Below are 10,671 nucleotides of genomic sequence, written 5' to 3' on the forward strand. Positions count from 1 at the left end.
GTGGGGCCAAGAATGAGAGCCCATTGAACCATCTAAAGGAGTTAAAAAAATATTGCAACACCATCAAAGTAAATAGGGTTTCTCAAGAATTCATCCGCCTCAAGTTGTTCCCTTTCTCTCTAATAGGAAGATCTTTGGAGTGGCTAGACAAAGAGGTGAAGCCCAACTCCTTGAGAACTTGGGACGATGTCACAAAGGCTTTCTTGTCCCGCTTCTACCCCCAAAAGAAGACGGCGGAGGCAAGAGCCTTGATTCAAGGGTTCAAGCAAAGGCCAAGTGAAAGCCTTTACGAAGCATGGGAGAGATTCAAAGAGTATCAAAGGGAGTGCCCTCACCACGGAATCCCCACATACCAAGTGATCCAAATCTTCTATGGCGGTTTAAGTCCCCAAGGCAAGTCATGCCTCGATGGAGGGGCTGGGGGCCCTATCATGAACAAAACCGAAGATGAAGTTGTGGACATCATTGAGGACGTGGTGACATACTATAGGGATTGGCAAGATGGGGAGAGGGACTCTTCAAGCAAGCAATCTTCATTGTACTCGGTGGACCATCTAAATGCAATCAACAACCTTTCCTCCCAAATGACAAACTTAGGAAAGGAGGTCACCGCAATCAAAGCTAAGTTGGAGAGCACTTCTTTCCCTTCTCAAGCTTCGAATCTTCCCTCCCAATTTAAGGGGAGAGGTACTCCTTCTAACTTTCAACCCCCTCCCTCTTCACATAATATGCCTATGGGTTGCTTGTTTTGTGATGCATGTGGATCGTATGATCATGACTCTAGTGCTTGTCCTAATGAATGTGTTGATGAGTTTGATAACCATGAGAGTGAACATGTGAATTATGTGTCGAATAATAATGGTCAACGGTTTGATAATCAAAGGGGTCAATGGAATAGGAACTTCCAAGGCCAAGGCAATTTTGACAACTATAACCAAGGTGGTGGTTATAGAAACCAAGGGAACCAAGGTTCTCGTGGTAGCTATAATAATCAAGGTTATAGTGGCCAAAATCAAGGCCAAAATTATGGTAATCAAGGCCAAAGTTATGGTAACCAAAACCAAGGTTATGGAAATCATAACCAAGGTAGTGGTAACCATAATCAAGGTGGTGGAAACCATAATCAAGGCTATGGCCAAAGTCAAAATAGGAGTAATTGGAACAATCAAGGACGGGGTAATTTTCAAAATAATTCTCAAAGAGGTCCCCCACCCGGGTTTGTTCCAAAAACTCAAGGTGAAAGTTCCTATTCTCAACCTTCTTCACCTAGGACTAATTTGGAGGAGACAATTGAGAATCAAACCAAGTTGTTGAACACATACATGGCCGTGAGCGATAAAAAATTCAATGAAATGATGACCCACAATAAAATGCTTGAAAACCAAATCTCTCAACTTGCTAATGCCTTGAAAGATCATGCAAGCCCTTCTTCTTTACCTTCCCAAGGTCTTGACCCCAAGAAACCCGTGAATGCTATTGTTACTAGGAGTGGAAAGGTTCTTAAGGAGATATTGCCTAGGAAGGGCGTAGATAAGGAGATTCCTAGGGAGGTTTTGTTGAGGATGAGGGGAATAGGGCATCATTGGATGAGGTAGTGGTTGAGACACCTAGAGAGGTGAGAGTAGAGAAAGAGATTGTGAGACCCAAAATCCCCTACCCACAAAAATTCATGAGACACAAATTGGATGAACAATTTGGGAGATTCATTGAGATGCTAAAACAACTCCACCTTTCTCTACCTTTTACCGATGTGATCAACCAAATGCCAAACTATGCCAAATTCCTCAAAGACATTTTGAGTGGGAGAAGAACTTGTGAGGTTGTGGAGACCATCAATTTGACCGAAAATTGTAGTGCTATCATCATGAACAAAATGCCACCCAAGTTGAAGGACCCCGGAAACTTCTCCATCCCTTGTGCCATTAACAAGATGCAAATTGATAATGCCTTATGTGACTTGGGAGCTAGTGTGAGCCTAATGCCATATTTGGTTTATTAAAGACTTGAGCTAGGGGAACTCTTACCTTCTAACATTACCTTGCAATTAGCGGATAGGTCTATCAAATTTCCAAAAGGTAAGGTAGAAGATGTCCCTTTGAGGGTGGGGAAATTTGTGTTTCCCGTGGATTTTGTTGTTCTTGAAATGGATGAGGATGCCACCATTCCGATCATTTTAGGTAGACCCTTTCTTGCTACCTCGGGAGCCATGATTGATGTGAGGAGTGCTAAGATCTCCCTTAAGGTAGGAGAAGAGGTTATAGAATTTGATTTGAATGAGAGCATGAAGTATCCATGTTCTTCTTTGGAAAATTGTATGATGATTGATTCACTTGATATTGTTGTGTCTTCCATGCATGTGCACTTGCTCACTTCTAACGATGCTCTTGAGAATATTTTGTTGAACAAAGACAAGGTAGGTGCTTCATGCAAGGAGATGACTTTCTATGAGGAGTTACTTGATGGAAGTGTGGAGGACGTGGATGAGCAAACATGTTTGGAAATCTCAAGCCATGAAGCTTTGCAAGTGGCCACATCACAAGAAGGTAATGGTGTGCCTATGGTGGAGCTCAAACCTCTACCATCACACCTTAGGTATGAATTCTTGGGCCCTCATTCCACTTACCCCGTGATAGTTAGTGCATCCTTGAGTGAGAGCCAAGCTCAAGCGTTATGTGGTGTTTTGAGAAAACACCAAGGTGCTTTGGGGTACACAATTGATGACCTTAAAGGTATAAGCCCCGCTTTGTGCCAACACCACATAACGCTTGAGGAAGGCGCCCTTCCCTCTATTGAACGACAAAGGAAACTACATCCCCAAATGGGAGAGGTAGTTAAGAAGGAGATCACCAAGCTATTGGATGCGGGAATCATATTCCCCATCTCTAGCTCTAGGTGGGTCTCCCCCGTCCATGTCGTTCCAAAGAAAGAGGGCATGACCGTGGTTGAGAATGAGAAGGGTGAGCTCATTCCAACTAGGACGGTCACCGGTTGGCGGATGTGTATAGATTATAGACGTCTAAACACATCTACCAAGAAGGATCACTTCCCTCTTCCGTTTATAGACCAAATGCTTGAGAGATTAACAAGGCACAAGTTTTATTGTTTCCTCGATGGGTATTCCGGATTCTTCCAAATCCCCATCCACCCTAATGATCAAGAAAAGACCACATTCACTTGTCCCTATGGGACCTTTGCCTACCGGAGAATGCCCTTTGGGTTATGCAATGCACCCGCTACTTTCCAAATGATGAGTATCTTCGGAGACATGTTGGAGGAGGAAATGGAGGTCTTTATGGATGATTTTTCGGTGGGGGGTGTTTCTTTCGAGGAGTGCCTTGTGAATCTTGAGAAGTGTTTGGCAAGATGTGAGAAAGTCAATCTTGTTTTGAATTGGGAGAAGTGCCACTTCATGGTGGAGGAAGGTATAGTTCTTGGGGACAAAATTTCAAATAGGGGCATTGAGGTGGATAAGGCCAAAATTGATGTGATTGAGAAACTTCCACCTCCGGTGAATGTCAAAGGAATGAGATCGTTCCTTGGTCATGCGGGTTTTTATAGAAGATTCATTAAGGATTTTTCACTCATTGCTAAGCCCCTAAATGATCTTCTTCAAAAAGATGTTGAGTTCAATTTTGATGACAAATGCTTGAAGGCATTTGATAGGTTAAAGAAGGCCCTAATCTCTACTCCTATTGTTCAAGGCCCAAGGTGGGATCTTCCTTTTGAGTTGATGTGTGATGCGAGTGATTGGGCGATTGGAGGTGTTTTGGGACAACGGGTAGACAAGAAACTTCATGTGATTTACTATATGTCCAAGACTCTCAATGGGGCTCAAAAGAACTACACAACAACGAAAAAAGAATTTTTGGCAATTGTGCACTCTTTTGATAAATTCCGGTGTTACTTGTTGGGTTCCAAGACCATAGTCTTCACGGATCATGCGGCCCTCAAGTATCTCTTTGCCAAGAAAGAGTCCAAGCCAAGGTTGATTCGATGGGTGCTTGAATTGCAAGCTTTTGAGATTGAGATTAGGGACAAGAAGGGTGCGGAGAATGTTGTGGCGGACCATCTTTCTCGCCTTGAAGGGGATCAAATTCATGATGATGGTCTACCAATAGAAGATAGAATGCTTGATGATTTCTTGTATGCCATAGAGGTGAAGGACCTCCCATGGTATGCCGATTTGGTCAATTTTCTAGCATGTGGTGAGTTTCCACCTCCTTTCTCCAAGAACCAAAAGAAGAAGATCAAAAGAGAGGCAAGGCACTATTTGTGGGATGATCCTATCTTATACAAACGTGGGGTTGATGGCTTACTTAGGCGTTGTGTTCCAAATGAAGAGGTGCCTAGTGTTTTAAAAATGTGCCACTCGGACCCTAGTGGTGGGCACATGGGTGTTTCCAAGACCGCTACCAAGGTTCTTCAAAGTGGTTTTTGGTGGCCACATCTCTTCAAGGACTCATGGGGCTTTGTTAAGTCGTGTGACCGATGTCAACGAGTTGGGAACATTTCCAAGCGAAATGAGATGCCTCAACAACCTATCCTTGAATTGGAGGTGTTCGATGTGTGGGGAATTGACTTCATGGGACCATTCCCCTCTTCATACGGGAATCAATATATTCTTGTGGCGGTGGACTATGTTTCTAAGTGGGTTGAGGCCATTGCCTCTCCAACAAATGATCACAAGGTTGTATTGAAGTTGTTTAAGAAGATCATCTTTCCAAGGTTTGGTGTCCCAAAAGCTGTGATAAGTGATAATGGATCCCACTTTGTCCATAATGCCTTTCAAAAGATGTTGAGGAAACATGGTGTGCATCAACGATTTGGGCTTCCCTACCATCCTCAAACGAGTGGCCAAGTTGAGGTTTCAAATCGTCAAATCAAGCTTATTCTTGAAAAGACGGTTGCTCGCAATAGAAATGATTGGTCGGACAAATTGGATGATGCTCTATGGGCTTATAGGACGGCTTTTAAGACACCCATTGGTACCACTCCATATCGCCTTGTCTATGGCAAATCATGCCATCTTCCGGTTGAGCTTGAACATCGTGCCTTGTGGGCCATCAAGAAGATCAATTTTGACTTAGCAAGTGCGGGAGAGAAGAGGTGGTTGGATCTTCATGAGTTAGAGGAACTTCGACTTGATGCTTACGATTGTGCTAGCACCTACAAAGCTCGATCGAAAGAGGTTCATGACAAGTTGATTGAGAAAAAGGAGTTTTGTGTAGGTGACAAAGTCCTCCTCTACAATTCTAGAATGAAGTTGTTCCCCGGAAAACTCATGTCAAGATGGAGTGGTCCGTTCTTGGTGAAGGATGTTTTTGGTAATGGTGCCGTGGAAATTTCTCCTTTGGATTCCTCATCTTCATTTAAGGTTAATGGTCATCGGCTCAAGAAGTACTTTGATGGAGTGTTTGTTGGTCTTGTTCACAAGATGATTCTTTTCAAGCCTTCTTGAGTGGGGTGATGCGCGTCGAGCTAACGACGTTAACCAAAAGCGCTTACGGGAGGCAACCCGGATTCTCATCTCATTTTTCTTTTCTTTTCTTTTCTTTTCATTTTCCTTGATTAGTTTTTGATCTTATGTTGTGTTGGTTTTATGTTTGTTTTGTAGGTTGCCTATTGTCATCACTTGTTGGAAAGAAGGGGTTTTATGAAGAGTTTAGAGTGCAGGGGAGAGGGCTCCCCGAGGGCTTGGAGAGACCTCGGGGGCCTCTCCAGCTTTCAAAGGAAAATACAATCAGGAACTCCCCGCGGTTGCCCCGCGGTCTCTCCGCGGGCGCGGGGGAGTTTAGAGAGGTCTCGGAAAATTGGAGAGGGCGCGGCCCCTATTTCAGCAAATTTCTAAGTTTTGGATCAGGAACTTCCCGCAGTTGCCCCGCAGTCTCTCCGCGGGCGCGGGAAGTTTTGGAGAGGGCGTGGCAAATCTGGAGAGGGCGCGGCTAACATCAGGTATAATTCCTTCAATTTTTGACAGGAACTCCCCGCGGTTTCCCCGCGGTCTCTCCGCGGGCGCGGGAGAGTTCCCGAGACCGCGGCAATTTCGGGAGAGGGCGCGGGGATCTGTGTTTCATAAACCCGGACGCACCCCTCTCCCTCTCTCTCCTCTCTTATTTTCTCATCTCCTCTCTAATTTTCCCCTTTCTCTCTCTACATACACTCAAACCCTAACCCCAAATCATCAAATCCTCACTCCTTTATTCAAATTTTCCATCAAATTTTCACAAAATCTACCTTATTTCTTCATTTTCATCACTTCTACTCAAGTTTCTCGTGGTTTTTCGGCAAATTTCGGTAGTGTGTGGTGCTCTAAGCTTGATTTGAGTCTCCAATCTTGGTATACTTCTAACCTTTGTATTATTCTTGTCAATTTCACTTGATTTCTTTACATTGGTTGGTTTATCTTGATTTTGAGCATGATTTTTGTGTTTCATGGTTATTTTTGTGAAATTTGGTATTTTTGAGTGATGATTGATTTTTCTTTATAAATCTTGCATATATTTGATGGATGATTGTTAATATTAGTATTTGTTGTTGGAATTTTGGTTGTTGTGTTGATTGAAACAGGTACCTTGTAGTTTTTGGGGGTTTGGTTGGATTTGAAAGGAGGATTGTGAGTGTTTGAGGTGTTTGTTGCTTGTTTGAGGGAGTTGGATTATTTCTTGTGAATTTTTGTGAACTTGTGTGGTAAAAAAATGAATTTGTTGAGAAAAGTTAAGAGTAGCAAAAAGCGCCCGAACCAATCTCCCGGCCAATCTTCTCAAGGCCAATCCTCAAACCCTCAATCCCAAACACATTCCCCAAACCAAGATGACGCCCCTCCTCCTCTACCACCTCTAAAATTGTGGAACCGGTCTAAACAATTGCCCATCTATAACAAAATGAAAGACCGAAAGTTTAGACCCACCCGCCATTATTTTCGTGATGACATGGCCAAGCTAGGCATAGATAATGACCTTGATGTACTCCTCGAGAACCTAAGCTTGGGTGAGTTTTTGAAATCTAACCCCCGAACCTACTTGGAGCCTTCAATTGAGTTTTTCTCCACCTTTGAATTCAATAGGGTAGGGGAAACCGACTACATCATCTCCTTCCAACTCTTCAATGTTAAGCACTCCATGAACCTAGCCGAGTTTAATGTTGTCCTAGGTTTCAACCCAAATGGTGATATCTTCGAGCCCCTAATCTCCCTTGCCCAAAGTGAGTACAATGAGGTCGCTTGGTGGAGAACCATAACCCACAAAAAACAGTTTGACTCCAAAATTTCCCTTGCTAGTGAGATCATTCATCCGGCCCTTAGGATCCTACATAGAATTCTCGGGTACTCGGTTTATAGTAAGCAAGATTTTGGAAAGTTGTCTCGAGAGGAGATCATGGTCTTGTGGATGGCTACTAAGCCGGAGTTGGGATCTAGGATAAATTTTGGGTACATTTTCATAGAGTGTTGCAAGGAGATCATGCATGGGGTTAAGACGGGGGAAATTCATTGTGGGGGCATGGTGACCCGTTTAGTGCGGTATTTTAACCAAGAGCGGTTCTTAGAGTCTTGCACTCCAGTTGGAGGGAGTGAAGACATTTGGATTAGTTTGAGGCAGGTTAACACCCTCCGTTTCATAACTAGTACTAGGAGAGCCGGTACCTACTCTTGGCTAGTGAGGAATACCCACCATTGCCTTCTCCCTAACCCGGCCGCTACCTCCATTTTTCGCCAAGCTAGGAATGTTTGGATGGTCCCTAGGGATAATGGTAGGATAGATGAGGATGAGATGGAGGAGGATGCAGATTTTGCTGAGGAAGCCGGGTTTGAGGGAGTGCATGAGGAGGAGGAGGAAGGAAGAGGAGAAGAACAAGAGGAGCAACAACAACAACAACCGTTTCATCAACAACATGAGCATTTCCAAGAGGATGCTCAAGGAAGAAGAAGAGAGAGAAGGCAACAACGACAACAACAACAACAAGACTTCCAAGGAGATGCTTATCTTCGGGAAATGGAGACCATGAGAGCCCACATGGAACGCATGCAATTGAGCATGCAAGGTATGTTTTCTGACCACCAAACTTTATCTTATCAAACTAGCGCCTTGTATGACGCTAGTGTACGTAGGGGGGAGGTCGCACCCCCGGTCAACTACCCTTATGTGCCGCCCCAACAAGGGCCGGTACCTTCCCGGGGTGGTGACGGCCTCCCTGCGTACCCTTATTGGCAAGGGGTTGAGACCCCCGATGTGCCAAGGCGCAACTTCCCGCCCTATGATTATAGGATCTCGGGGGGGAGTGATTACAGGGGTGACCCCGCTTATTATTATGTTGACCCCCGTCACCCCGAGCCCCTTGTTCAACAAGAGCCCTTTGACCAATTGACCCCATCCCAACAAGACCTATTTAAGGGTCATTATGGATTTCCTCCCGGTTTCACCGGAGGTTGGGATGAGGGTGATGGTTTTGGAGGTGATGATGGTGCCAGCCCTAGTGGCCAATAGTCCCCTTTTTGCATATTTATCTCCCTTTTTGTTCTACCCTTTTCCCTATTTTTGCATGTTTGTCGGCATCGGGGTCGATGCTTTCATTTTGTGAGGGGGGAGGGTCAAAAAGGATGTGTTAGCATCGGGGCGGCACCTTGGGCTCGGTGGGAAGTTTTTGATAAGGTTATTGGTGGATCTTGGCTATTGGTCTCGATGTTCTGTTGCTTGTTGTTGATTATTTCTTCGGATGATGGTTTTTGGGAACTTTCTAAAAAAAAACAAAGAAATAAAATTTTTGGTTTGGATGATGATGGGTTCTTCTAGGTTTTTGTATATAGTTAGTGTTTAAGTGTTTTTTATTGTTTGCTTTTGTTTGGAAGTTACTAACAATTTCATTTTGTATATATATAGCTTTCTTTTCTTTTACTCACCTTGTTCGTAGCTCATGCTTTGGATTGCGGAGCCCTTTGGAGAAGCTCGTTCTTACTCTTTGGGTACTTTAGTCTAGCACGGACGCTTGGTGAGGCCTTTCTTATTTTACTTCTTTTTATTTTCACTTCTTTGTTTTCTTGGTTTCTTAGATTAAGATTAGACTTAGGGGAAGTTGAATGGTTCGAGGATGTATGAATTTAACACCTAGTGTGTTTGGGATCTTTGGTGATGTGGCCATTAGACCACTTGTATGTCGATTGGGATAAACGTGTTATGATTGCATCTTTGCCCTTTCCTCTTTCCCTTTCTTATCTTTATCTTAGTTTTCCATCTTTTCTTTTCTTTTCTTATCTTTTGTTCTTGTTGGTGTGCATATCTTTTTGAGGTTTTCTTTTTACTATTTCTCTTTTTGAATGTCGGACTTGTATGCAATGGACTCTTGCTTTTGAATAATAGTCTTCCTAGGTAATTATGGTATGCACGGTTTGAGATTACGTTTGGTTAATTCTAGGATAAAGCATGCTAAGATAGTTGTCTAGAACTAGGGGGATCATGAAGCCGGATTCTACTCGTTTGTGGCATGTAGGTAGTTGCTCCCTATCTTTAATTTGACAACCTTAGTGAGTTTTTGCTACAACCATGTGAGATGTATTATTGTTCAAGCTTTCATCAAATTCTTGCATGAGCGGCATGGATCCTTGATTTTCGCAAACCTAATCTAGAATCTTAGCATATGATTCCTAAGACCGTGACCGAACTACCTAGGAAGGACAAAGGCAGCTTTTTCGGGGAGGTATTTTTCTTTTTTTTTTAGGATAGTCCCTATTATGTTTACTTTTTTTTTTTCTTTTTTTTTTGGATTTGGGATACATTTACCTACTTGTTACCCCTTTGAGCCTTCTTCCCTCTTTTCAAGCCGCATAATTAGATATTTTGAGCCTTTTGTTTCATTCTCTATCTTTTTGGTTTTTGTGAAGCAAGGGTCAATGTTTGGTGATTGTGGTGTATGAAGTTGGGGTTTGGTTCGATTTGGTACACATATTTGAGTCGTTTTTGTGAATAATGGTAAATGCTTTGGAAAAGCCGTCCGAATTGAGAAAGAGGCAAGGACTAATGCTTTAAAGGTGTATGAGAATTTCAAAAAAAAAAAAAAGAAAAAAAAAATATATATATATATATATATATATATATATATATATATATATATATATATATATATATATATATATATATACTCCAAGTGTCTTTCACCTCTCTTTGCATTGAGGACAATGCTTCCTTTAGCTTGGCGGGGGGAAAGCGTTAAGTCTTCACGCTTTTTGGTCTTATTTTAGTAGAGTATTTCTTTGAATAAGCTTGGGGGTGTTAATACATTTTTGTTTGGTGATTACTTAAGTTTGGTGTTGAGATTTGGCCGGTCTTTGCTTCACATTTTAGGATAACCACCAAATTTTAAATTTTTAGCCTACCTTAACCCTTCTTGCCTTACGTTACAACCTTCGGGAAGACCTTTGGACCTAGGAGTTGAGTCTTTCATCGGCGGAGGGAATCATAGGTTGTGGACTAAGGAAAGGGGATGCGGAATCAAGATGTCGAGTAGCCTAAAAACTTTGATCTTTTTCCGGTTCCTTCGCGGAATCTATGAGATGCTCACTAAGGGGAGATATGAGATTAGTAGGGGGAACGCGGTAAGACTGCTTGGGATGAAGGTGGAGTGTGATAAGTAGTTCCTATGCTTAGCATATTTATGTTTCAATCAACCTTATGTATCTTATAA

At 42.8% G+C, this 10,671-nt stretch overlaps 1 pseudogene; it reads right to left on the minus strand.

Annotated features, from left to right (window-relative positions):
• Positions 1 to 244: 244 nt before the first annotated feature.
• On the minus strand, positions 245 to 343 carry LOC145590357 (small nucleolar RNA R71; annotated as a pseudogene).
• Between the last annotated feature and the right edge of the window lie 10,328 nt (positions 344 to 10,671).

This window comes from Chenopodium album, chromosome 17 (assembly GCF_948465745.1).
Source record: "Chenopodium album chromosome 17, dcCheAlbu1.1, whole genome shotgun sequence".
In the NCBI taxonomy this organism is placed as follows: Eukaryota; Viridiplantae; Streptophyta; class Magnoliopsida; order Caryophyllales; family Amaranthaceae; genus Chenopodium; species Chenopodium album.